This window comes from Hetaerina americana, unplaced genomic scaffold (genome assembly GCF_022747635.1).
Source record: "Hetaerina americana unplaced genomic scaffold, ioHetAmer1.1.p SCAF_3, whole genome shotgun sequence".
Lineage (NCBI taxonomy): Eukaryota > Metazoa > Arthropoda > Insecta > Odonata > Calopterygidae > Hetaerina > Hetaerina americana.
Window position 1 is genome coordinate 96,694,066 of NW_027286874.1, and position 27,066 is coordinate 96,721,131.

Sequence of the window (27,066 nt, forward strand, 5' to 3'; positions counted from 1 at the left end):
GTATCCGGCACGGGTGGCGTGGGGCGCTGTTCGCCCTTCTTCTGTTTTTTGCACTCATCCTTGATCGCTGGGTACCCTCGGGAGCTGCGCGCTCGATTCCTGGGCGCGAACTCTTCGTCGCCTCGGGATGTTGAAGGCAGGACAGGTTAGATGCAAACTCTCCTCCGGAATTCACGAAACGTACAATTTACTGAAGGCACACGGCTACAATCATCGTTCTTCCTCCTGTCAGAGGAATTAGAAATCGCTTACACGGCTGGAAACATTTAACGCCTTCCCATTGGGTGTGATACTATTGTTGCCACGTGAAAAATGCGTTCTCTCACTCGGTTCCTCTATTTTTCTGTTTCCAATGGACTTCATTAGTCGAGGAATATCTCCGCCTATGGTGGTTTGGTGTAAGCATATTTCATAGTCTCCGTGAAATGTCATGAAAACACTAGTTCAATCAATTACAATTACAGAACGCCTCGAATAGTTAAGTAATCTCATTTGTTAATTTTTATAATATACGCTCAAGGGAAACATAGCCGTCGCTAAAATTTTAATCCTCTAAAATTAATGATCGCTTTACATTACAAAGAATTTGTGTGATCAATGCGCACAAAACGTATATTTCAATCACATACCACGCGACGGCGCTACATTCAAGGCAATGTTTAAGCTTCCAAATGTGTGGGTAGTTACGGGGGTCAAGTTAACGGGTAAACATTATTCTTACATGGAAGCAGTCATTAATTCATTCCGGCATCTCTGAAATCATTTAAGTCGTTGCTACTGATCTGCTGAGGGCATTTAATCACCGCAATGCTCACCGTAATTCCGTGGTGGATTACATTGGGGCTGAGAGAGCTCTTCCGAAGATTAACTCCTGAATCCATGTGCAGTCACATTATTTACGCGAAATTTATTCACTCTTTGATTGTTTTCAACGGGAAAGGGGTGACGGCTTTTGGATGAGGGGGGTCATTAAAAAAAAAGAGGCAACCTGCGCGTCAGCAGGAGCAAGGGCGTTTCATAGATTACGCGCCGGTAAAGAGAGAGAGAGAGAGAGAGAGAGAGAGAGAGAGAGAGAGAGAGAGAGAGAGAGAGAGAAGGTATGAAAAGACAAAGGTATTAGTTTTGTGAGTGGCTATCCCATCCAGGGAGGTGAATTATGCAAGCAGCGCGGTTACGAGGTCGCAGAGGATGGGAATGAGAAATGGGTTGGAGAGATAAAAGGAAGGAAAGTGGGGTGGGGTGGAGGCGTTTTCGGGGAAGAGTAGGGAAGGGGGCGAGAGGGGGTTGGCTTCGGGTAGAAATTCTTGATCCGGTTGAGGCAAAAGGGGGATGAAGAGGAGAGAATGGCGTTCAAGCGGGTGCGGGAGGAGGGAGGGAAAGTTCGCTTCGCTTTCATTCGGCGCGAGACTAATCAAACAGCGGGGACCGGGCCGGCAGCATTGTCGCACCGCTCCGCGTTCTACTCTTCGTGCGGTAACGAAAGAGGGCGGCGGCCCCTCAGGTTTACCCCCCTCCCCGTCCTCGGTGTTCCCCTCCCCACTCCCATTCTGGTTCATCGAACGCCCCCCACTACCCCCCCACATACCCCGACGCCCTTTAAGCTTCCTTCCTCTTCCTCCCCTTTCCCTTCCCTCACCCCGCTACAACCCGAACCGAAAAAACCTCCAGACCTTCCCACCGCGTTCACTCGTCCAAACCCCGCAAGTCTCCGCTTCATTCGCCCCAGAAAAGCTTTTAAAGCCCTCCCCGGATCTCATCACCCGAGACAACCCGTCGCGTTGTATAATATGACGCTCGCACCCACTGTCATGCCACCCCAACGCCCCCCGCCCTGCTTCATGCTCCCCGATTGCCCCTCCTCCTTCTCTCCTTACTCCCTTCCCTCTTTACCCGCTACGAAAGGGCATTCTTCCTAGCTCTCTCCCTCCCTCGCTCTCCAAAATCTTCTCTGTTCGAACGCTCCTTTTGTAATCCCTCCCGTTTTCCTGCTCCCTTATCCTTCCGTGACCTCCTCCGCTTTCTCCCCCTACCTTCCGCTATCCCTCCCTCCTCTCCTCTCTCGCTTTCCTTCTGCCATGGCACTCCGCATCCTACGAAATCTTCCTTCGTCTCCGCCGGTAATCCAAGGCACGCCTCAACCGGCGGAATAAGCGAGGAAGACGGAATCCTCCGTTGAGTGAAGGCTGGAATGGATATGGTAGAGTGAGGCGAGGGAATGAGGGGTATTAGCGGGAGGTTAGGGGGTTGGGAGACGTGAGATTTCGGGAGGAGAAGGGAACGGGGGAGAAGATGCGTAAGACGGAGGATGGAGTTATGAAAATTATGAAGGGAAATGAAAGCTTTTGGAGGAGAAAGGGAGAGGGAGGAAGTGGGGGAGGAGTAGGGTAGGAAGACGACGGTAGGGGGTTGGGGGAGGTTGGGGAGGAAGAAAGGAGGAGGACGGGGAGAATTTTTAGGGATGGTGGGGATGCTGTGGCGTTGAATGAAGGGAAGGGTGATGTGCAGAATGCGGACGAGTAGGTGGGAGGGGGGGAAGGGTGTGTGAAGGGGGAAGTAGTGGGGTCAGGGAAGAAACAACGAGGGGTTAGAAGGGAAAGAGGTGAGGAGACAAGGAGTGAGGGGGAGGAAGGGGCGTGGGGAGGTTGGTTTCTAAGAGGCTATGGAATGGGTTTGGAGAGAGAATTTGGATGAGGCGTTCCAAAAACTTATTACACGTGATGAATACAAAATGATATATCGCCGGTCGCCTCCACGGGGGTGAAGGGAAAGGTGTTTCCCAGGCAGGGGTTGCCTCAAAAGATCGGGAAACTGTATTATCTTTCAGAAGAATGCTGGCGAAATATTCCACCAGGAAAAATTTTCTTTTCATTTTCAAAATTGAAACTTAAAGGGAGGGAGGAAATGACAAGTTTTTTATGGAAACAATTTTAAGGCAATTAAGATTGATTTTTTACTAAATTAAGCAAGTTTCTTGGATCGAAAATGGGAAAAATAGCATGGGGAATGTAAAATTAATTTTTCCAAATTGTGTCCTGTAAAATATAGGTAGATAATGTTTTTCCAAAAATTGTTTCAACTTTTGTAAGATTTTTTAAAACATTTGGCAGTTTAAAACAACATATTTATTATAATAGTGCTAATAACGTCACACAAGTCATGCAATTGAAACATTAAAATGTGATGTTTCATGGATCTTATAATGTTATGGTCTTTTCCAAAGCCGGGCGGGAAAACGAATGCCATCGATTCCCAATTATTACCATATATGTAATAACAGTACTATCTGACTGTTAGTGGCAATTATTGGGAACGCTATTTTTCATTGATATTTTACAAAATGAATTTACGGTCCATTTTGAATATTCTTCTTTCCACATAACCTCGTCCTCTTAATTACAATTCGTTGTTTCACTATATTTACACCTATTATTTTAAACAGATTGAAAATGAGTTATATGATGAGATAAATATGATTAAATAAACCATCTTATCTCTTTGTAAGTCTTCCTTTTTACACATATGACCACCATTTCCCATGGCCATCATTGTCGATTTTGAACCAAAAAAGCTTAATTTTTTTCCATTGAAAACTCCGGAGGAAACAAGACATTTAACTTGTATTTGTAATTTTTTTGTTTTAGAAGACCTTAGTTTTAATCGCTGAATATAGTATGCCCCATAAAAACGGTGTCTATGTAAATGATTCCTGCCATGTTCATTCGTATTTTCTGGCACTTCAGATATGGCACGTTATATCGTTTCAGAGTCCGAAAATTACTCAGGAACTCGCCCCCACGGTCCTCGGAGATTATATATAGTATTTCCTCGGCGGATAGAAGAATGACTACTTATCAATCCATTTTCAGCATTTGAGTAACGACAATAATATTGTAATTTTCAAAGCGTTAAACTTTCGCCTTCGAGCGCATCAATTATATTCAATCAGCCTAAAAAAGCATACGCAGATACATTATTTATTCTCTCCATTTTTACCAAATGATCGTGAATCCTTAGTTATAGGGCGTGGGCCCTTTTGTCCTATTACTGGAATTGCGGTTTGAATAAACGCGTTCTCACACTTTGCTGTTCTCCCTCCAGGTAGGCTAATTATTCCGGCGGCCTAAGCGATGACCGACGCTTTGAGAAAAGTGTTCAAGAGTGAAGGAAGCATGCCCCGAGCTAACGTTTGGTGGTGGCAAAGGGAAAGAATAAACGGAGGTGTTACAGGAGTGGAAAAGAGAGGAGACCGGAAAGAAAAATGAAATTCAAGATGGGGAAACATGGAAAATGAATAAGAGCAGTAGGAATGCGAGACTTTAATTATGGGAAATAGTTGGCTAAGTACTGAATGGTAGGAAGTGAAAAAATGGTTTACTTGTAGAAACTATAAAAAACCATAACTTGTCAAGTTGAAGATAAATATGAAAATGTAACCTTAATTTAAAAGGATTGGACTTGGGAACTGATCAAACTCAATGCTTGCACAAGACCAAATGGGTTTTGCTTGAGAACTGAATATGCGCGGAGCATATTAATGTTACTCCTCGAGAAGCTAGGTTTTTCTACAAGTAATTAATGCTCACTCCTAAATGGCCATGTAATGTTTATTGTTTATGAGATCTGATACAAATTGTAATTTAGAAATGCGAATAAGGCCAAATCGAACCACTAAATGTGTTCTGATGGAATGTATATTTGAGAATTCCAGGAAAAACCATCAGACAATTCTAAGATATGTTGGTAAAAGGCGTTTAAAACCCTAATTTCTTTTATAGGCAAAATTTATCATGGAATAGGATCAGGCTCATTTGCATCATGATTGTTTGCAACTCATCACTATGAAGTGTGGTAGAGGGGATTCTCCTTTCAGAATGAACCATAATGTCGTATTAATATTGATAAGCTTATAAACACTGACCAATAACTGGTAAAGTTAAAACGATGAATACAAGTATAATTGAAAAAAATAAATCAAAAATGCAAAATCTCACTACTATTCTGAATATACAAGACGACCTGAAATGTAATGATTATGATAGTGACGCAATAGCGTTATGACTACATTCTGTGCTACCTGTAAATATCTAAAAACATTTTTCAAGAAGAGCAATTGTTACTCTTTTTTGCCTTAATGAGAACAATGAAATCCTTAACCTGTACGTTCTCCATGCTGATATACGAGGGTCATCCGGAAAGTAGTACCCGTTCGTGCCGCATGAAGTGCTGACGACGCGAGTAGCCGCTGGACGAGGTCAGATAGCTTCAGTGGCTTGTCTGCCTTCTCTGAGCCAAGTTGCGTGACGCTAGCATTGCCTGTGTTGTTTCTGTGATTGTTTACAATGTTTAAAAAAATTTAGAACGCCGCCAGTTGTGAAGTGAGGGCAGTGATTAAATTCCTCAATGCAAGAAACGTTCGCCCATGTGATATTCATCGCCAATTAAAGGAGGTGTATGGAGACAATGTAATGGACGAGTCGTCTGTTCGGCGGTGGTGTCGCAACTTCAACATGGGGAGGGGGAACACACACGACGATGAGCGTTCGGAGAGACCGTCTGTCATTACAGACCAACTGGTGAGCTCAGTTGACGAATTCGTGAGGAACGATCGGCGCGTCACAATTGATGACATCTGTGAGCATTTTCCCAATGTTTCTCGAACAATTGTTCATGAAATTGTTAAACACCATCTGCATTATGCAAAAATTTGTGCAAGATGGGTCCCTCGCGTATCTCAATGAGCTGGCGGCGAAGGACTATGCAGCAGGAATACAGAAACTTGTCACACGTTATGACAAATGCCTTAATTTGCTTGGAGATTATGTTGAGAAGTAGTTTAAAGTATCCTCTTTCAAATAAAATTTTTTATGTTTGTTAATATTTACTTTTGTGTCTTTATTTCACGAACGGGTACTACTTTCCGGATGACCCTCGTATTAAAGAAGCCATAGAACTTATTTTTAGTCAGAATATGTTTGGAGAAGTAATAATTTTCTCTTGAATAAGGTGAAGATAAAAAAAAACTAGAGTTAATATTCGGCGATATTAATAATAGGCGATGTATCATAGTATTTTGGTGGCTTGAGGTGTAGATTAGATGGGCAGCAGTGCTTAATTCATTAGCCTATGGAAACCTACTTTAATTTGTAGGCTAATCTAAAACAATGAAACGTAGCTCCATATGTTAAATGTGATTGCAACGTATAAAAATACATATATTTACTCTAGAGTAGGAATCTTCGTTTAAAAATTAAAATTTTATTTTCAAAATACTTTTTATTTTAATTAGAATTCTACATTCATATCATGTTTAATATAAACCTACTAATTGTCCCCAGCACTGTGCTAGCGTTTGCAGCGTCTCGCAGGGGGGTCAAAGAGTAGGTGAAATAAAGCAGCTGAAAATAAGGTAGGAGTGATGAGAAGAAGAATGGAAAGGGCAATGAGTGGTGCATCTGGGATAGGGCAGGGGAATTAAAGAGGGCATCCTCGTGAATGGCGGGCCCGGAGGCCGGGGCGAGAACGCGGAGATGGCGAGCAATCTCTCCCCAGCATGTACTCGAACACCTTTTTCCACAATCCTCTCCCCCTCGGCTGCCCGATTGTTCTTTAACAATGAAAGTAATTACAATGGAAGAGAGGAGGGGGTCGGTGGAAGATAGACATACCTTTTCACGCGGCCTCCTATCCTTTCCAATCTTCACCCACCTTCCCCCCCCCCGTTCTATATCTGAAACTCTTCTGCCTCTAAACCTCTTTCCCTTCTCTCTCACCTCTACATTGTCTGGTTCCTCTCGATGCCTTCACTCCCCTCGTCGTCACCCACCCTGTCATTTTAATGCCTAAATTCCATCCCGAAATATGTCAGCTATCTTAGCTAGTGGTCTCATTGAACATTCTTGTCCCATCGAACATTCTCGTTTCATTTCTATCTCCTCGTCTGCCTCGGACAACGTCGTCCCCTCCTTCCCCGCCACCCGCCGCGGTGGATCCCTCACCCCCGGCCCTCTCCGCCCTTCGGAAGGCATCACGCTTTCCATCCGACCGCACCGTATACTTAAGACACTTACGATACTCCCTCCCCCCGAGCGTAACCCCCTCCCTCCTTCGGGAACGCAAATTACGCCTCCGCGCCGCGATGAGGTTCTTTCTTTCACGAGGGCGGGCTCGGGAAGGCCCGCTGGTCCGTGGCTGTCGGTTGGTTTGGTCGAACCAAATTAGAGAGTGCGACCGCGCACCGAGGTTTTTTAATGAAAAAGGCGTTTCATCTGCGCGGGGAGTTTTTAATATGCTTCCAGGAGATGACTTAATCTTGAGACTGTATCTAATGGGGAAAATTGTACGTTGAAAAAAAAGAGGTCGAAAAAGCGGGAGGGAGCCGGGGGGGGGGGGTTTTGGTGGTTCGTAAAGAGTTAAAAACTGTTCTCAGTGGAGAATTCCGGTCTCTTTTTCCGAGGCTGTTCAACCAACTGAAAGAATTATTGAGTGTAAATGGCCTATGGGGCAGATACGACCGCTTTCGATGAAAACCATAAACCAGAGCAGGTAACGTGGTGCAAGAGGGGTACTCGACAGGCCGCACTACCCTTGTCCTGCGGTGATGTTGTGCCCAAAACACCTCATGTCCTTTCCATGAAGTCAATGAATTTGGCACTCGAATCAAATTACTGCTAGAGAGAAACTAGATGAGTTGCGGTAATTGAACAATAAATCCTGAATGAGTTGCTATAAATTGATTATTTTTGCTAGACAGAATTAATTCTTGCATTTTATAATTGAATAAATTTGAATCCAGGGGATTCGACAAGTAAATAATTATGTGCGATGTGGCGGGAAGCTTCCATTAAGAGATCAACGTGGGGATAAGTTTTGGCCCGCTTTAATTTAGAAGTTTTTGTCGTCGTTTTTAAGGACGTTATTGATGCCCGCATCTTATTCAGTGTCCGCGTATTTGCCTCGAACGTACGGATTACCGGGTTTTTTCCCTCATCTTCAACCCCTCCCTCACTCACTTAAGGTTTATGAGTAATAGCAAAGGTTGAGGGGAAGGAGAATGCAAGGGGGGGATGACAAGGGGAGTGTTGCGGAGGAAAATTAAGCAGTTTTTAATAAGGGAGGGAGCGCGGAAAGGGGAAGGATGCTTCGAATAGAGAGGTTGAGGTGTCGCTTGTGAAGTTTGGACCGTGAAAAATCGTGTCCCTCAAAATCCCTTGTTTACCGTCCTAAATCTCTATACGGGGACCTCCATCATTTTCCATCCCGGATCCCTATTAATTCTCTATCTATTAATTCGTCGTCCATTTCTCAAAAGGATCCCAGCTCGGCGCGAGGACCTTCTCACTATCATGGCCATGGATAATGGTGGACGACCATTGAGGGGGGTAGGGTTGAACAAAAATAACCATTAAGTTCGCCGTCTAACCGCAACTACTTACCACGCCATCGATCAGTCATTGAGGACCTCTAGGTCACCCCTTGAAATCCTCGCGGAGGGCACGCCCACATAAGGGCCGCGCCCCGCGTTCAGACAACGCACAGGCGACGCTTTCAGTCTTACTCTGGCCTGCATCCCATTTGCCACGCTGTCTCGCTATAATTTCTCTCGGAGCAGGGACAACATATTGCAATATCATCCATGTTCAAACATCGCTAACACGCATTCCGCATGCCAAATTTTTATTCCTCAATAATATACTTGTCCTTTAGATTTATGATCGAAACTTTTTCACGAGGGATATCTACGCAGGTTTGCTTGATTTTGGTTTTCATGTCCATTTCCTATCATGTATATTTTTCATATCTTCGTTAACTTCAATGATTAAATTCATATCAATTACTTATTGAAATTTTCCTGAACATTATAGCTATTTCATCGTAGTATTATCCATCTGTTCTTCCGTCGGACCATTTCCATCAGGAAAGATTTTTTCTCATGTTATGACCAATGAGAGACTCTTATCTACTAGATTTGCAATGAAATTTCTTTTTTGAAATCATATTTTCTTTATTTAACATTTTTCAGCCTATTGTAATATTGCTGAAAGTATTATTCTACACTGATTTCAATTGCATATTTTCTCTGTAATGTTATGCTGAGTATCTTTATGTAGCTCAAAAAAGTATTTCATTACTTAATAAATGAATGTTTAAAAGTCGCTCCTAAAATTCACTGTTTTATTCAGATATATGGGTACTTCCATTTGGTTTTTAGATAAATGAGAGTCAATTTATATTCGTTAACTATCAATTAGACCAATGAAAGATAGGTAAGTACTGTGTATGTAACCCATGCTGTATGTATGCTACGTTTTATGTAGCCCATATAAAACTAAATAGGCAGAGTATGTCTACGGCTTTGAGAGTTTCGACATCGACCATGGCAGGGGTGTACGGGACATCGGGGGCGGGAAAGTGAGGGACGTCGTCGTGGACGACCGAACGAGGGAAGGGGGTGCAGGGGTGGCTCGTGGCGTGGAGGAGGCGCGGGTGAGAAAGTGGGTGTGTCGTCCAGGTAGCGGCGAAAGTTGAACTTCCGGATGTGCCACACCTACTCTCGAAGATCACGCTCTTTCCCTTCCCCTGCGCGTCCACCGACTACATGCACCCCGTCTACACCCTCCCCCCAAGCCCCTCCAATCGTCCTTTGGGATCGCACGTTAAAACCATATGGACATTCGTGGGTCAGCCGAAGATCGCAGGAAACCACCCGGGAATAAAATCCAAGTGCCGCGCCATGGCGAACGGGAAACTCACCGGAAGAAAATCTTTCAAATACGATGATAGAGAGATAATGGCAGAAAAATAGCGGCAATTGGAATGTGTCCAATTCTTTACGGAAATTGATACGGTTTACCCTGCAGTCAATACCCTAATCGCATAGGCCCAGGTTCCGGATCAGATAAATAGCATTCCTCAGCATTCGTTTTTAAATTTTCTTTGATAATTAAAGCCTTTTGCAGGATTTAAGCCTTTTTGATCTGCTCAATGGATAACGACGACTCCTAATTGATAAGCGAATACGAAAAAGTAAACATTTCGCGCGTTGTGATTTCCGTTTATTTGCCAGTATGCTCGACATCGAAAGAGTTGCTAGATTCTTATTTTTTAGGAATTTCTTAATTGTACGTGCTTTCAAAGTTCCCGTTTCCAAAACTTTGGAGCTGCAATGACTTTTGCCTAAGCATTAATTATGATTCATCATGAAAAGACAAGGCAAAACGTAAATGAATAGCATTTTTCAAGGCGAGCTGCAATTTCCGCCTAACTTCATCAAAATATGTACTTCATAAAGTGACATTAGTTTGCCTTTGACTATCAAATGTCTAACGTTAAATAAACATTAATCAAATATTGCATAAAGTCGGTACATGATTTTCATAATATACGTCAGTGTAATAAATTAAAACTTTCTGATTTTACAATAGAGGATATAGAATTGAGAATCGAAATGCAGTTTATATATCTGATCCAACAAATACCTGTATTATCAGCGCTGAAGTTTCACGAAAAATCATTCCTAATTTTAAAAAGGTAAAATGAACTGATGAGATTGATTCCAGCGTTTTAAACCAATTAACTTACATTTTCTCTCAAATTTTTCTGCATAAACCTTAAAGGTGGTCAATTGTAATGATTAGTATCTCACACCATCCAATTTAGAAAGTAAATAGTGCTCACACGAATGTAAAAGCACCACCCGACCTTACAAAGAGTAATAAAAATAAACATTCGTGTTCGGAAACAATACCTAAAATTGCGTCCGCATTCTTCCCCGATAATCCGTGACATTCTCGCCGTGAAATTTAACACAAATCACGTCCCTCTTCCTTCAGCCTGCCCAGCCGATGCCCCGCCCCCCATCGGAAATCTCCCCCTCATCGCTTATGCATTTTTTCCCTCCATCTCCCCTTTTATCTTTCCCATCTTCTATGAGTCCTCCTCCTCCTCCTATCATCCCGAGCCTCCCAAAATTTCCTCGCGAAAAAGACCGAAGAAAGTAAGATGGCCGGGGAGCCAGTCGGGAGGGTCGAGGATTGGGGTGGGCTTAAGTGGAGGGGGCTGAGGATGGGTTCGCCTCGGGGCGGGGATGAAGTGGGGGAGGGAGGTTTTTGAGAGGTTTTCCTTTGGGGTTGGGAGGGGGCCGGTGGGGAGCGAGTGGTTGTGAGGAGATTGGGTGTGAGGGACGGATGACGGGGTGGATGTGGGCAGTGGGGGAGGAGGGAAGGCGAGAAGGGAGGGAGGTTTGGTGTGGGGTCGGTCGGTGGAGTCAGGGTGGAAAAGAAGAAGAAAAAAACGAGGCGAAGCTTCGGTGGGATAGGGAGGAAGTGGGTGGGCGGGCGGGGAGCAAGAGGCTTTTCCTGGAGGGCTATGAGTTGGGTGGGTTGGGAAGGGGAGAAGGGCGCGGGGTTAGGAAAAACCCCGACGCGAAGGGCAGGGACGTGACGGATGAAAAACGTTCCTTATTTCGAAGTTTCGGTGTGAGACGGGTGCGTCTTCGGTTTAGGCGGGAGGGAGCGGAAGGGAAGGGGGGTGGTTCCAGGGGGGCGGAGGGTGGTTTTGGGGGGGTGGGAGGGAGGCTGTGCGTGGAGGAAGGAGATGAAGGAGAGGGCGACGAAAGAGCGAGGGATTCATGGAAGTGTTGGAGCGGACGGGGAATAAGGGGACAGGAGGGAAAAATGCCATGAGGAGAGCAAGAAGGACGTTTGTACGTCCGTAGGCAAACAGAAATGTGTAGAGAGAGTTTAAAAGGCAGAAATGATGAGAGAAGTAGCATTGAGGAAAGAATATTTTTTTCAAAGAATATAAGATAACCAGAGCAACCGTTTTACCTACTATATCCACTTCATGATTTTTATGTATGGACTTTTTTTTAAAATTCAGCTTTTCGTATATTTAATAACTTAAGTTTCAAACCACTGGAATTGGTCACAAAATGTCGGTATCGCTCTGAAGCAAGAGTTGGGAGTAATTTTAGAATTAATAAAATTGGGGTGATTGCGCTACATTGAAAGTGTAGAATAATAACTTTAACTTTACATTAAAAGAATGAATCAATATAAACTTTTTATAGCTGATAATAGCGCTGGAATTCAGACAATTTTTCAAAAACCGTATGCGACGATTATGTCGCACCATTTTACTAACCTAACTGCTGTCGGTAATTATTTCAGAGCAAATGTTTAAGTATACATACATAATAACATATAAAGCATTGTAGCTGGTATGACATATTGCTTCGATTTGTATTATATCATTAACGAATTAAGTTCACGTTTTGGAATACAGAAATACAAATATAAAATATTCAAGTCCATTGAAAACTAACATCACTTGCAGTACTTCAGGTAAGGTATTTAAATTTGAGGTGTCTTTGGTTACCATAACAAATGACTGAATACTTAACTATAAGGTGTATCATTCATTATAACAATTGTTACCATGTAATTCCGTATCTGGTCGTTAAATTTTCTATTTATATGACATTACATGTTCACAGCAGCTGTGGAGTCGTCTAAAAGGTTTTTCTTTGCTTTGATGGTGAGGTAAAAAATATAAACTTTCATTTTGTTTATGTTAACCCTGAAAAAATTCAAATTAGAGGAAAAAGACATAAGTTTTTTGAGGCTATAATTTCAATATCAAGTAACTTAGAAGCCTGCTTTTAAGAAGACCAAAACAGATTAAGGAGGGATATCAGAAAACAAAAATCAAGCGCCCTTATAGCTAAGCAAATTGGAGAATAAAATGGCCCTAGAATGATCATATGATTGATCTTAAATGAAGTGTAAACTTTTCATTAGGTTCACTCGGGCACTAGGACAGACTACTCTCCAGAAAGGAAAGATATGAAGATAAATACCATCTAACATACTTTATCTTGATCATGTATGATTTCCTAAGATAGTTGGGAATAAATGAAAATAAATAAATAAATGGGAAATAAATGAAAAGGAACGCAAAAGATCTGGGGAATATCTGACCAAATTCAATCGTTCTCCAACAGGGTAAATATTAGGCTTCTTCTCCAAGTGAGAAAAAAAGGACAATTCGGTAGTTGAGATGATACATATTCAGCAATGTTTTGATAGAAGGTCACGTAAATAAAGCATAAAATATTACTCAAGAGCACATTATCTGTCGCATAACGGAGCAAGAAAGGAAAACAGTTGCAAGAAGATGCGAGGAAAGAAAAAAATGCGGGAGGAGAAGAGAGAATAAAGAAGTCGTTGGACGTAAGATGGGCGATTGGTGAGGCAGGAAGTAAAGCGAGGGTGAGGGAAAACGAGGAGGGTAAAGGGCGAGGAGGGTTGGGAGTTGGGGAGGTGGAAATGGAGGAGGAGGTAGCAGGGACTTTTGCGGGAAGGGCGGGGGAGACTAAAAGTTTGAGATCTAAAGAAAGGCTGCGTTCACGGGATTCTTCGATTTTTTTTCTCACCTCTCTCACTCCAGTTCCGTCTTCTTTTTCTCTCGCCTAGGGGAGCGCCGCTTGGCAACTGCAGCTGAGCCTTGCCGCCCATGAATGAATTTCCGTGCACACACACACAGCGAAAAGGTCTACATTTCTATTTTTTTACACTGACCAGCCAAAGCGCCAGGTTTTGGATGGGAAACAAATTTTCCCTTATACCGGATTTGCATTTTATCTTACGGTCGCCATTCCGTTCCGCCTTGTTCTTTGGTCCCCTCAGAAACTCTCCCCTTCTTCCACGTTGCCATTCCAGCAAAAGATTCCCCCTTTTTTTCCTGCATATTTGACAATTGAAAGGTCCCAACTTTGAGAACAATGAAGTTGTCCCCTCTTGTATTTTCTCGTTCTGAATGTTTTTTATCTACATCTCTGACTTCCAAACAATGCATTTTAATGACCTTATAAATACGGAAATCGACTTTTAAAGTAGCATAAAGAGGTGTTTTGGCCGTGTTCAACAAGTTAATTTTTATGGAGGTATTATTTTTTATGACATTGAATGGAAGACAGTGACATTAAAAAATATTAAACCAGCCACTTGTGTCTACGGTCACCATATGAAAGCATATAAAAATCCATCTCCTCAGAGCGGTAGTTGGACTTTTAAATAATTTGAATAATTTTTGCCAAAAACATTTGTTATTAGGTTATTTGAATTGATTAAAGTTTATACTATTACTGCTAAATCAAATTCTGCCGTTGTAATTGTTAAATTAGACGGCATAGATTTATTTTGGGTGAGCAAGATCATGGGCACATTACTTTAGATAAAGGTTGCTCAATATTATCATTGCTGTTATTCAGGTAGTGGATTGCGAACAGGTGTACCATCAATTAATTTAAATTTTGCCTTTTTAGACCTAAACGAAAGTAACAGATGACAGAAAAAAGTAGCTGGATTTATCAATCTAGATCCATGTTGGCAAATAGCGCCTGAGACTAAGGCTTGGTAATAGATGTCGATAACACGTAGGATAAGCCATAATCGCGCAACAGTAGTACATTTCAATTCATGAATGTTTGTTAATAAATTGTTGTGAGAAATAGTGAGACATAAATTAAATGCCTATAACCGATGAAGATGGAACAAGTGTATTCAAAACATACATAACACTTAATTTCAATGTTGCTTACCTAATATTTACATTACTTAATTATTGACCCAGTACCTTTATTAGTTTATAATCGTCAAAAGTACTGAATTTTGCTATAATTGAAAAATTAATAAAGTATAGACATAGTGCTTGTTGAAGCAACCGTTAAATTTAGTGAAGGGAATTTCAATTGTAAAAATGCGTTTAATGTAATGACATTGTAATGTAATGTTAATGTAATGCTTTCTGTAACATTCTTTCCTTGCCCCTGGGATGACTTCTCATGGCATCAAAATGAATTGTGTAATTGAAATATAACTACGTGCGTTATGAAACTCACACAAATTCCTTTAGTTGGGTTAGCTCTTTGTAACAATACTTTATTAATCCGTTCAACAGTCTTTAATACTTCACATACATTCTTGGAGGATGGAGGAATTCCTATCTTAGTTTTTCTAATACGAAATGTTGCTCAGTTTCATATCATAAACATTGTTTGGCAAAACATGTGGTTCTTTGGGATGCATATAATTTGTTTATTACTTATTTCTCCGCCAATTAGCAAAATTGTTATTTTTAAATAATCAGACAGCAAATGCTTGGCAACTCTTAACCAAACTTAATCGAATATCAGAGACACTTATTTCCATATTCCTCGCGCACACTCGTTGCTACTCTCGGTAATATACGAAGTGCCAGAAGAACGTCGGGGAGGGGGGAAATTTGTGAAAACCGATGGAGAGAGGGCGTGGGCGGGAGAGGACTGGGGGTCTCATGGGAGTCACCGCCGCCGGGGGCGTCGGAGGTAGATGCCGGGAGAGTGGGTAGGGTGTGGGGCGAGAGACGGGCTGTGTGAGAGGTTTTCAGCGTGGAAGAGGTGAGTTTGACAGAGACAAAGGTGGGTTTGGTAGAGGGTGACATGGAGAGAAGAAGGGAAAGGGAGGAGAGGGGAGGAGAGTGACGGAGACGGAAGGGGGGAGGGATTGAGGATGGAGGAGATGGAGATGGTTTCCGAGTGTGGATGAGGAGGAGGGGAGCGGGGAGGGTTTGATGAGGGGAGGTTTAGAAACTTTTGGTAAGGTTTTGAGTCCTTGTGACGTGGGGGATGGTGGAGCATAGGAAAGGGTGAGCGGCAGGGAGGGATAGAGGGCGTTGGGAGGGAGGTGGGAGGCATCGAAAGAGGTGGGTGGAAGGGGGTGTGGGGAGGGACGGGTGGGGGGGAGTGAGGTGGGGGAGAGTGGAAGGGGTAGTTGAAGGTTCGTTTCGAGATGCCTGGGAAAAGGGGTTTTCCGCACACCCGTTGATGGATTTTGATTAAAACAAACGCGTCACCATTACGATGACACGCTACGCCATTGTATCTAGATGGTACGTCGCGGCCCCGTTGCTGCGGGACGGGGTGCGCGTACTTCGGTGTTGTGTCGCGCCTCGCGGGTTATTTGTTAGCCCTCTGAGCGAAGGGGGAGAAGAGGAGGAGCGGATGTGCGGGAGAGGGTGGTGTAGTCGGGTGGGGGGATGCTCCGGGGGCGGGCGGGAAGCGTTAGGGGCTGGGGAGCGATGCGGGAGAGTGTTCGGTGGGTGGAGGAGGAGACGCTGTCTGAGAGGGTTGCAGTGAAAGGAAAGGATGAGGGAGAGGGGGGTGGATTGCGTGTAAGCGGGGGTGGAATGCTGCGGGTCCCGGGTTGTGGGTGGAGGGTATTTGAGGGGTCGAGGTTGTGGGAAGGGGGGGTGGGGGGATAGGGTGAAGGGTAGTTTTGGGTTCATGCGAGAGGTGTCGCGTCGGATGCGACCAAATGGAGGAGAAGCTGGCTGGTGCGGGGCACGTGTAGGAAGCGGGAGGGAAAGGAGGGCTCTTGAGAGCGGGTGCGTGTGTTTGTGTGCGCGCGCGTGGGATAAATGCGACGAAACCACACGACGGAGGTTTTTGGACGGAATATAATTAGATTTGCATGTACTTGGCATCAACATCGTCTACTCCGTTACCACCGTCACCCCCTCCATCCACTCCGTCCAACTCTCTCTCTCCATCCCATCGCCAACCCCACACACTCACCCCCACCCCTTGTCCCTACAACATTCTCTCTCTCTCTCTCTTTACTCTTTCGTGTTTTGCCTTTTCTCCACTGTGGCACCCTTTCTTTCCCCTTCCTCCCGCCGCTATCAGTCTTCCCTCCTCTCTCCCCTCCTTCCCATTGTGTCTCCTTCCTCGATCCTACGACTTCCCTTGTTAGTGCTTAACGCATCGGTGTCCGCTTTCTTCCCGTCCTTCAGGACTCAATGTTTCTCAGCGTACATGATGAGCGTGGTAACTGGGGACACACACAACGTAACCAGAGATTACCAACACAAAGGCCTAAGGATTCGCCCAGACGGCTACTCCCTGTGGAAAAGGACTTTTTATTCCAAGTTGATATTGCTTTGAGTGGAGAGTTTTTCTTTTTATTTGATTGAGCTCACCCGATGTAAGGTTTTCCAATGTTTTCAGAGGTCATCTAATATTTTCATAGACCCAGACAGACTTGCGTTGATTTTCATTCACGCCATTCTTATACACCTGCCTTTCACATGTTTGCCTCAAATACTTACCCAAATCTAGTGCCCAATTTTATTCTTTGTTTTTCAAAGATGGTTATGTAACGGTGAGTCCTAAACACACATTGGTCCAATGCATCATGATGACTTTTCGGTAAATTCGTGGTAAATATATCCATCTCTTTAAAAAGATATGCCATTATATATCGTTATATTAGAATTTAAACTTTCCCACACCTAAAATATACAGTTAAAAATTTAAATGGATTGAAATATCGCCTGATTTAATTACTTTTCAAACATAATACGTATAATGTGGCTGGATTATTATTAACAACCATGCGCATTGATTGAAGCCTGAGATGTTTAATACAGATAAAATCTGTTACTAACTTTAACGAGCAACTTTCGAAAATTTTGGGTTTGGTATACTTGTTATTTTGCAACATATGCTCGATGGATGAACCGCAATTAATACCTAATTGAAAATAAAATTAGAAATAACCTTGGAATCTTTGAAATTTAAAGTCTTGCGTAGGTATATTTTATGCACTTAGGCAAAAGTATGTTGAAATAATAGGTATGAATTGTAAATATTCCAATTAAATATCTCAATTTTTACATTAGCCGCCATATTTCAATTTAAATGACGAAACCAATCTTGAGAAAGAAAAAGTCACGAATAATCATGAATTATTTAAATGTTAATTGCAGAATTATTTCTGTTAACGTGATAATTCAGATTGTTAGATTCGTAAGGTTTAATTCGTCCTTGATGCTTCAATTGCAAAGTTTTAATTCTTTGAGTGGGACGATGTGCTTTCTTCCAGTATGATTCTTTACCGTATCTTTGAGAAGAGAATCATCAATCGTCCCTAATTCAACGTTAGAGGAACTTGGAATTGCTCGCGAGGTTTTTAATCATGCTAGCACTTCTTGAACGTAAACCTACAAACCTCTTCTATGATAAAGGAAAAGCCGTTCCCTTTTACTTCCCAGTCTACTTCCCGAACCTACTCATTTTTTCTTCTCAATCCAAAATTTTCTGGCCCCTCCATTTTCACCCTCATAGACGCAATTTCATTCAATGTGAAAACTTTCTGCATTACTAATGTGATGTGTTTACACTTAGATGCCATTTGGCCATACTCAAGCGAAAATCCTCAAGCGTATTAGTGTTAATCACACTTTTGCTTTAGCCATTATCCATACATTTGAAACAATGCGCCTAAATTAAACCTGCGAAAGGAAAATTCTTAAAAGGCATTCATATGAATAATGTATTGAGCAAATCATGACAAATTTGTTAATTTACCTGAGTTTATTTTTCATGTGAGCCTCCACTTTAGTTATTGTTTTGGCATTGAACATTGCTTACAATGGGACAGAAACATGGCAAGAGTTTATCATAGAATATATGTCGTATAAAATACAGTTATCATAAAACACTATCAAGTATGACTCTCTCCATATACAGCGATTCATAGAAAACTTAAGGTAGCCATCTGAGGGGTAATGGCAGGCGGTATCCTGCCAGAAAGGTTCATAGGTTTATCCCAAAATTATTCTGTTAGTGGTGACTTTTTTCATGCATAATTATATAAAAAGGTATTTCATATAGGTTGTATTTTCTGGGAAGATCAAAAGCATTTCAGTATTCAACCCTCACATCCGTTTCATCAGGTGATTAGTACGCTAAATTTACTGTGATATCTACGATACATAGAACAGTTATTTTGACGGCCTAAATTGAAGGCTTAGCTTTTCATTTACATCTACATCTACATAATACCCCGCAAGCCGCCGCAAGGGCGTGTGGCGGGGGGTGTTAGGTCACCAACCGTAAAAAGGAAAAATACCACATGCAAAAAAACAGAACGGAAAATTACACCCACTGCAGCGCACACACTTGCGCAAAAACCCCTTCATCCAATACTCATGCAAATACATATACCGCAAAACAACTAAAAAACTGCACCCCATGATGCAGCACGAAAGCCATCCTACAACACGGAAGCCAGGACACAACAAGTTAGTCTCAGGATGTTAAATTTTGAAGCATTCAATCAACATTTTGCATGCATTCATATTTCATTTTTGTAATCATTTATCATAATATTCATTTGCAAACCATTAGCTACTTGAAGTAAAACTTTACCTTTAGTTCGAAGAAATTCTTTCTCGATAAATTGCTTATTAATTTCCCTTTTAACTGCATTCCATATTATATTTCCTTATAAAAGTAGGTACATACCTTTCAAATTGATAAGAATTACATTTGTTCTCAATCTGAAACATTAGTTCGTAGACATTGGTTCGTAGAACTTTATTTCTACATATGTGGCGATTTTTTAACCAGGATATATGGCTAATTGTTCTAACTTGCGCATTTTACTTTAAATATTTACTTTATTTAGAAAATGAGGACTATTTTGTTTCATTAAAGTCATATGTATGTTATGCAGAAATACCCCTTCCTTATAGGGTCTAACTCTTAGCTAAAATTCCGTTATTCTGTCTGTAAATGTCCCTTCAGTTAATGGAACATCAATTCGTAAACCAGCGACAAAAATGTCTAGCGTAAGAGGTGAAAATATAAATTTCAATTTACTATTGTTTAGATTCAATGACAGGGTACATTGTTTAATCAGTAAATAATTTTGATAATGATGATATTGTCAAACAAAAATAAAATTCATCGTTTGGATTTCATTGCGACGAAGGAACTATTATTCCCAAATATACATGTCTGTTTCTTAAGCTTTGAAATAATTTACCTAGATAAAATACATTGAAAATATATTATAACTCTGCTTAACCGTTACCCAAACGTATAACCAGGATTACTCTAGGGTAGTGGAAGCGCTTCTAATAACGCGATAACATATATGTGTGTATCATCAATGCATATTATTAAAATAACATCAATTTTATTACAACTTTTGGCCTTAAATATAAGGTTATGATAACTCTAATTTGTAACTTGTCGAGCCTTCTCGACAGAAATAGATATGCGCTTGTCGTCTGTGCTTTCTCTTGCATTCGCGCATCATATGCTTGGTCGGGACTAGTTTTGTCATAAAAGGGACGAGAGGAGTGGTATTGAATCCTCTCCTCCCAGAAGCAAAACAAAATAAAATGAAAACGAAACCGCCTCAACGATACTCGGTACGTGTGCGTTGAGAGTGCGCGCGTTATTGTGTGTGTGTTTGTTTATATCCTTTTTCCATGCGGCAGTACGCCTTCCGCCCGCCATGTATTTATTGCTGCTTCTTTTTACTCATTTTTTACTCCTCTTACAGCCCTCTCTTCTGCCCCGCTTGGGATCTCCTCCTCTCGCTCTGCCATTCTTCAAAACGCTACAAATCAACGGGGCGAAGGAGGGACCGCGGGAGGGAGGTTCTAGGAGGGTGGAGTGGATGAAGGAGGGCGGGAGGGGTGTGTGTGTGTGTGTGTGAGAGAGATAGAGAGAAAGAGAGACAGTACAGGCCAAAGGGGGACGGAAGTATGGGGTTGTTATGAGTCGCGCGATAAAGACGCAGCAAAGGGGGGGTTTTACACACACACACGCAGAGTGCGACGCGCGCGCGAGCGAGCCACAAAGGGCTAATACGTACGTGCGTGCGAGAGAGTAGTAGGCCGAGAACCTCGGTCGTTTTCGCTCCCGTCCGGAGCATCTGGCAGGCATCACTTGAATGCCTGGGCTAATTGCGCTGATGTCCCATTCAAGTGCAGTCAATCTCGCGGCTGGGAGGAGAAGTGAGAAGGGGAAGGGGCGGGGAATCGAGAGCCCTCCCGATGTTTTTTTTCATGCCGAGCAAGTCTCCGGTCCTCTCACTGCTCACACAACCCGACGACCCACCCACTCTCGACTCCCCCCTCCCTTTCACACCCTCAGCCTCGCCGTTCCCGCCCTCCCGTCTTCGTGCGCAAGCACATCAGACCTCATCCCCCACTATACGCACACACACAACCCTCCTCACGGCAGGCTCCCTTCCCTTTGCACACACACGGGCCTTACCCCTCCCCGCATCGACTCCACCCCGCAGCCATTCCCTTCCTCCCCGCAATGCCGCCCGCTAAACACACCTCTTTCCCTCCGGCTTTGATTTACGCCCGGAGCGGTGGCCCAGAGGGCCGCGAGATAGGGGTGTGGGAGGCGGGCGACTCTGGGAGCGAGCGGACGCGGCCCGTAGGGAGGGGGATGGTGGTCGGGGTGGAAGCGGGGAGAATGAGAGGGTGGGTAGGAGTGCATTGAGGGCCTGCGGAGTGGGAAGGAAGGGGGAGGGGTGCGGTTGACGTCTTGAGTGGAGGCATTAAAACTGTTTGTAGAACAACCTCTTCCGAGTCGCTTCCTTCGTCCGGAGGGAACGAGTAAAAAAATATAATAAAGTGCACGTTATAGTTATAGTAGAGTTATGTGAGTGCGTTGGAGGAGGAGTATACTGTAGACTGGGTTAAGGGCAGGGTGAGAAGGGAGGGAAGGCAAAAACTGAGCGAAGTAGAGAGGGTTTGATCCAATGGGAACGCAAAAGGCGTACAAAAAATTGGGGGAAAGAAGAAATTTGTCAGAGACGAAAAGTTGGCTTATTATTGTTTTCAAACGATCTCTCTTTCGTGGCTCTGTTAAATTTAGCTCCATTTAGAATAGGCACTATTTCAGAGGCGTATCCTTTAATCGACCTTTTGTTCTTTAACACCCATTTTAACACCTGTGTTTTGAAATGTATTAAATCAATGCTTGACTGACGGCTGTTTTAAGATAGATGTACTGCTACTAGAGGCGGTTTTTTGATACTGACGATGGAGGATAATTGTGATCTGAATAACGAAAAAATATGTATTTATTTTTTGCAACGAATATTATGTTCAAATTTCTGGAAGAAAAATGTTAATGAATTAAATGATTTTCTACAGCTCTTAAATATCGTTTGGAAAAAGATTATAGGAAATAATTTTTTTACTGAATGGTGGCGCCTTGAATTGATGAATAAAAATCGAAAAAAAATGTCATGTGTTGCTTTACAAAATGCCAATGCCTACCACACGGAGTGTTTAAAAACGGGCAGCAGCGAGAGAACGTGAGAAGGGATTAGGCGTGCAGGGGCGTTCTATAAAGAGACCGGGGAATGCGTTGGGGAAGTGTGCGGGTGGCTGGGGGGGGGCGGAAAGATTTGAGTGGGATGTTGTCATTTCAGGGAGGACTAGGCATTTATGGCGGCGGTTGAGAAAAAAATGCCCGAAAAAGTAATCGGGCATACTTTTTCTCGAGATCTAGAGGAGAAGGGTTGGTTTTGCGGGGCAGCGTTTAGAGGGAAGTGAAGGAGAGTTCGGTGGTGGAGGTAGCGTGGGCAGAAATAAAATAGAGATGGTTATTCTTCACTATATCTTTCACTTACCTTGGCGACTCTTTGGCCTCCTGGAAAGATTCACTGCCGTTTCGAGTGCGAAAGAGGGGATCCTGGGGAGTTTAGGATGGCAGGGGCCTGGGCAGGGAAGAGGGGAGGATGTGGGTTCCGGCGAAGTGGAGGGGGAAGGATGTGAACCGAGCCCCCTACAAGGCGGCTGGGAAGGGCCGGCGAGGGATTGGAGGGGTCTGAGGCTCCAGAGTGGGGAGAGGGATGTGGAATGGGTCGACGGGGATAGCATGAGGGGTGGTTCGCTGGTTTTGTGAAGATGGCGGGCGAGGAGAGTCCTCTCCGGGACGCTGGGTGTGCATGTGTGTTCGGTCAGTTCGGGTAGCGAAGGGTTTGCGGAGAAAGAAAAAGAGAATGGCCGTCCAACTATCAACGCGCCATTGAAATCTTTTCCTTACTTTCCTTATAAATTCAAGTTGCTCAACGCTGCCCGTCTCCTCCTTCTCGTACGGTGAGGGAAAAATCCTAACCTTTCATGGGTTGAGTCACAATGAAACGCGGTCATTGAAGGTTGACCTAGAAATCGCTGGTCAGGGCATGCGAATGAGGGAGGCATATGGGTCTGACTCTGACCTCTGGGAATGAAACCTTAGTGCTAATCTCAATATATGTTCCGAAGGATCCGCTCTGGTAGAATTGAGAACTTTCATTTGGAAAATTTCAGTTGGACTGTCGGCGGGAGACGTGGTAGTCAAGCCGTGTTCTTAAAAAGTTCATCCATATTGCAGAGAGGCATTCGCTCGGCCTCGGTACGTTTCATAGTCGCTGATATTCAAGTGTGCTGCCCAATTTCTTCACGCCCCACTTTCCAGTATAAAACCCCTCCCTCCTCTTTATACCATACATCCTCCACCAGGCCATCCACCTTCTCTGTTTGCACTTCTCTCTCTTTCTCTCTTCCCCCCCCCCCCCCAAACCATCGGACTCCCTTTCCACTCTCCACCTCAACTTCCACGCGTTTTATTAGGGTTTGGTTACCCGACGCCGGAGTCCCAAGTACCATGAGGAAGATTTACTGCTTCTTAAACGCCAGCCCACTCCCATAGCGTATCGCCTCTCCCGCTCCTTTCCCGCCTTCCCCTCCCGTCCCTCCTTCCAAAGTTCCCCCATTCACTTATAAGAGGCGAATAACAGCCGCTGTTCTTTCTCTTAGACCCTTGGGTATCTTATTTCATTTTTTCATTTCGCTTTAATAGAGCACAAGGCTTCTGTCAACTCTTATTAAATATCAAATATAATGAATTACCTGGCGTAATTGTTGTGTATCAAGAAACTGAAACGTCCGTTACTGAAAAAAGGTTTTTTCACCATTGGCTATATTTAATACATTTTATTCGATGCATTTTGCTCCAGAATTTGTTTTAAACTTCATTTTTGAATATTTCTTTTGAAGTGTATCTATTGAATCCAAAACCAGGATTTCCTCATCCACCGCACAATTTCATTGGAAGCCTCGTAAATAAAATATACCACTGGGTATACTTTAATTCCGTGATTTACATAGTTATTCATTCCCACGCTTGATGTCGTACAATAAAGTTTATCCTGAAATGACCCCTGACAACTAGATATGCTAAGATATGTTTATCGGTTGTATCTTTTGAACTCGGCTCTCTTCTCCACTTCATAATTTAAGTACGAGGGTCATCCGGAAAGTAGTACCCGTTCGTGCCGCATGAAGTGCTGACGACGCGAGTAGCCGCTGGACGAGGTCAGATAGCTTCAGTGGCTTGTCTGCCTTCTCTGAGCCAAGTTGCGTGACGCTAGCATTGCCTGTGTTGTTTCTGTGATTGTTTACAATGTTTAAAAAAATTGAGAACGCCGCCAGTTGTGAAGTGAGGGCAGTGATTAAATTCCTCAATGCAAGAAACGTTCGCCCATGTGATATTCATCGCCAATTAAAGGAGGTGTATGGAGACAATGTAATGGACGAGTCGTCTGTTCGGCGGTGGTGTCGCAACTTCAACATGGGGAGGGGGAACACACACGACGATGAGCGTTCGGGGAGACCGTCTGTCATACGAGGGTCATCCGGAAAGTAGTACCCGTTCGTGAAATAAAGACACAAAAGTAAATATTAACAAGCATAAAAAATTTTATTTGAAAGAGGATACTTTAAACTACTTCTCAACATAATCTCCAAGCAAATTAAGGCATTTGTCATAACGTGTGACAAGTTTCTGTATTCCTGCTGCATAGTCCTTCGCCGCCAGCTCATTGAGATACGCGAGGGACCCATCTTGCACAAATTTTTGCATAATGCAGATGGTGTTTAACAATTTCATGAACAATTGTTCGAGAAACATTGGGAAAATGCTCACAGATGTCATCAATTGTGACGCGCCGATCGTTCCTCACGAATTCGTCAACTGAGCTCACCAGTTGGTCTGTAATGACAGACGGTCTCTCCGAACGCTCATCGTCGTGTGTGTTCCCCCTCCCCATGTTGAAGTTGCGACACCACCGCCGAACAGACGACTCGTCCATTACATTGTCTCCATACACCTCCTTTAATTGGCGATGAATATCACATGGGCGAACGTTTCTTGCATTGAGGAATTTAATCACTGCCCTCACTTCACAACTGGCGGCGTTCTCAATTTTTTTAAACATTGTAAACAATCACAGAAACAACACAGGCAATGCTAGCGTCACGCAACTTGGCTCAGAGAAGGCAGACAAGCCACTGAAGCTATCTGACCTCGTCCAGCGGCTACTCGCGTCGTCAGCACTTCATGCGGCACGAACGGGTACTACTTTCTGGATGACCCTCGTATATGACCAACTGGTGAGCTCAGTTGACGAATTCGTGAGGAACGATCGGCGCGTCACAATTGATGACATCTGTGAGCATTTTCCCAATGTTTCTCGAACAATTGTTCATGAAATTGTTAAACACCATCTGCATTATGCAAAAATTTGTGCAAGATGGGTCCCTCGCGTATCTCAATGAGCTGGCGGCGAAGGACTATGCAGCAGGAATACAGAAACTTGTCACACGTTATGACAAATGCCTTAATTTGCTTGGAGATTATGTTGAGAAGTAGTTTAAAGTATCCTCTTTCAAATAAAATTTTTTATGTTTGTTAATATTTACTTTTGTGTCTTTAATTCACGAACGGGTACTACTTTCCGGATGACCCTCGTAATACTCAAAGGCCCTTTCTATAAATTAAAATTAAAAACTGTATATATCATTATTACAAGTAGGTATACATCATTTCAGCTTACATTCAACCCGAAAGGGAAAAATACAGTCTCATGTATCATACCACACCTTTGCAGAATATATTGAATCTACAGAGTATTATGAGATGGGTGTGCATATGTGTTATCTGTTTATACGCGTAAATTTACAACATAAAATATGCATGGAAATCTATATAATGAAGAATAATTAGTGGGCTCATGAAATTTATTATTAATAAATGGCTTTTTCAACTAAATTATTTTTTATTTAGGAGTGAAAGGATTTACTTCCTAAAAGATATTGCCATATATGAGGTAACGACTGAATTGTAAGTAATCATGAATACATATGCGCCAGTGTGGATGCCAGTTTAAATATATCCAACTAACCACGTAAAATCTATTAATTAAACAAAGTTGCAAATGTATGGATAGATATTTTATCCGTTCCCTTATTTGATCGAGCTATTCCAAGTTAACCGAATGGACTAAATAGAAAATGTTAATTGGGAAATCCAATTTAGCAACTTTCAAGTGTTACATAATGTATTTTAAAATTTAAAAATTTGAATTTCAAGTTATAAAATCTCGAAACTAAATATATATTATTTACGCATTGTTCTGTGATTTAAATCAAGTTGCCCGTGAGTGTTTTTCATGAAAATTGCTCCTTACATTCGGTGGTACTTTTTTCAGTAAAACCCGCAGGGTGTTGACTCTATGAGTTTTGTTGCTTTCTAATTTAAATTATCCTAATCAGTCCGGTTCCTGTCCTTAACAGATTTCAAATAATTCAAACATTTTCACTTAAGCCCCCCTCGTATTTTTTTCTGTCACTCGCTGTGTTTAATGATGCGGTCTCCAGTGATAATAATCGCCAAATTACACTGATATTTCTTTTGTAAAATTATAATATCTGTAAACATATCGCTAAATTTTTCTTTTAAATGGTCAAACCGTCTATGACTCATTAGACAGAGTTCACATTTTAAATTGCTCTTTCTTCAGGAATTTATTTTGGTGAAAAATAGGTAAGGTTTTATTAATGTTACTGAGCATTCATTCTAGCCACAAACATAAATATTATTTAAATGAATTGTACCTATTTAGATTTCATAATTTCTCGGGAGTAATTTGCTAAGAATCCTCGAAAAATCTTGTAATTATTATCGGTAATTATTTATAAATTACGTTAAAGAAAACCAAATGTTACCATGAAACAAATTCCATGACCAAAACAGTAAGTGTGCCAGTTTCACTAACATCCGTGCACTCCTGCTAGTTTTCTTGTGTTGCCAAATCTTCCTCAGAATCCAGTGTTCAAGAAGAAACTTCAGCTGGTTTCAAGCATCGGCTTCTCGGCTTTCTC